This window comes from Meriones unguiculatus, chromosome 3 (assembly GCF_030254825.1).
Source record: "Meriones unguiculatus strain TT.TT164.6M chromosome 3, Bangor_MerUng_6.1, whole genome shotgun sequence".
NCBI classification, from domain to species: domain Eukaryota; kingdom Metazoa; phylum Chordata; class Mammalia; order Rodentia; family Muridae; genus Meriones; species Meriones unguiculatus.
In genome coordinates this window covers 30,368,739-30,370,989 of record NC_083351.1, presented here as the reverse complement: position 1 = coordinate 30,370,989, position 2,251 = coordinate 30,368,739, and positions in this window count along the sequence as shown.

Here is a 2,251-nt window from a genome sequence, read left to right as displayed (position 1 = left end):
AGCAGAGCTTCTGACATTTAAAAGGCCAAATCAGAGATCATTTACTAAGGTGCTTGAAAATCTCTCTTCCACCTCTTTCTTTTTTTCCCCCCTGGTTTTCGGTTTTTCAAGACAGGGTTTTCCTAGACAGGGTTTTTTTCTGTGTAGCTCTGGCTGTCCTGGAACTTGCTCTGCAGACCAGGCTGGCTCTGAACTCAGAGATCGGCCTGCCTCAACTCTGTGCTGGAATTAAAGCCACATGCCACCATGGCCTTGCTCCCTCCTTCGTTCCTTGAAGCCCTGAAGACTGCTAGAGGGTAGGTAGAATTACAATGGCCAGGATGAGCCCCAGGTTGACTGAAGGACAGACATGAAGCTGGAGTGTTCCTCACAGGCCCCAGGTAGCAGAGAGCTATCAGGGGTCCACTGTCGGGCAGCAAGTAAGGACGATCGCCAAGGGTGCCCCAGAAATGAGCACTTCTTATGCTCTTGCTCCTTCCTCCCTTGGGCCTCTGTGGCACAAGCCCTGCCTGGTATACAGCCTCCGGACTTTCTCCTGACCATTTCCACAGTGAACTCTCTTGCAGGGTGAGGGCCGGTAGCCCCCAGGCCCCGATCCATCCTCCAGCCTGTGGCTTCCAAACCTGGCCTTCTGCCCAAGTGCCTCTCCTGAGCTCCAGATCCACATGCCCCCTGCTGCCTGGCTGTTCTTCTGTGCATTCCACTGCACTGAGGACCTAGCAAGGAATGGCCTTCCCTCAGTCCTCCCCAGACTGCTCCTCCTCCTAGGTTCCCTATGGGACACCAGTAACACAAAACCTGCCCACCAATGTCACCAGTGGCCAAGAGTTACCACTTCCTCATGATCCCCTGCCTCTTCCAATTGTCCCTGCCCTCATGGGTATAACTTACCAAAAGCCCGGAAAACAGGCTCCCACCAGATCTTGCTGGTAACTGTTCTTTGCCCTGTAGCCTCAAATACTCATTTTCTTCTCCACTTGTTTGTTTGTTTACTTATTTGTGTGTGTGCGTGCATGCAGGTGAATAACAGATGACAACTTTTAAGAGTCAGTTCTCTCCTTCTACCCTGTGGCCTGGAGTCTGAACTCAAGTCAGGTTTGGTGGCAAGCATCTTCAGCCACTGAGCCAGTTCCTCAGCCCAGAATTATTTTATTTATTTATTTATTTTTATGTTATGTACACTCGTGTTTTGATTGTATGAGGCATGTGTTTGTGAGGGTTTCAGATCTCCTAAAACACAGGATACAGACAGTTGTGAGCTTCCATGTGGGTGCTGGGAATTGAACTCCGGTCCTCTGGAAGAGCAGCCCAGGGCTCTTAACTGTTGAGCCATCTCTCCAGCCCCATCCACCCAGATTCTGATCTTAAGTCGCAGAGATGGTCTTGCTCACCTCTCTAGGGGACCTGGCTTCTTCTCAGTCTTTGCTGGATAGAGCAGCATTAGCATTCCAGGTCTTTGCTGAGTTGCCTTCTATTCTCTAGCCTTACACCAACTCACATGCCTCCCCGCCAGCAGCCACACTTAACAGCTGCCATTTCCAGTCTGGTGCGGTGGTGCAAGTCTGTAATCCCAGCACTCCACTCAGGGAGGCAGAGGCAGGAGGATCTCTGTGAGTTTGAAGGCACCCTGTTCTGCAAAGCCAGGCCAGGACATCCAAAGCTACACAGATAAAACAATCAGTCAATCAATCAATAAGCAAACTTGCCATTTCCCACGTGTACCTCACTTTTGTCTGCACTGCTCCCTCCTTTTCCCACCTGGCATCATAGACCCAGCGTGGTCTCTGTTCCAGTAAGGTGTTTTCCACAGACCTTCCTCTGGGGTTGGTCCCTGCTTGACCCTTCCCACTCCTCTGTCACTCTGGTCCACCTGTGTGGTGCCTGTTGGTCTGACTGGACCACACAGCTTTGCCCTCTGCATACTGTGTTCAGCTCTTACCATGTCTATTGGTCTGCCACAGCCTGGGCTCTACTTCTTCATTGCTCTATTATTTTCACTCTTCTTCAGGACACATAGTCACCTCAAAATGTACTTATACAAATAAGATTTTGGTTTACCATTTTGAGTTATTTGCTTGGGATATTCTACCAAACCAGAGACAACGGTTATACTTAAGTACTTAAGTATGTGGCTCCTGCCTTTAATCCCAGCACGGGAGGGGATGGGGAGGTGGCACAGGCAGGAAGATCTCTTTGAGTTTGAGGCCAGCCTGGTCTACAAAGTGAGGACTGGGACAACCAGGGCTACAGG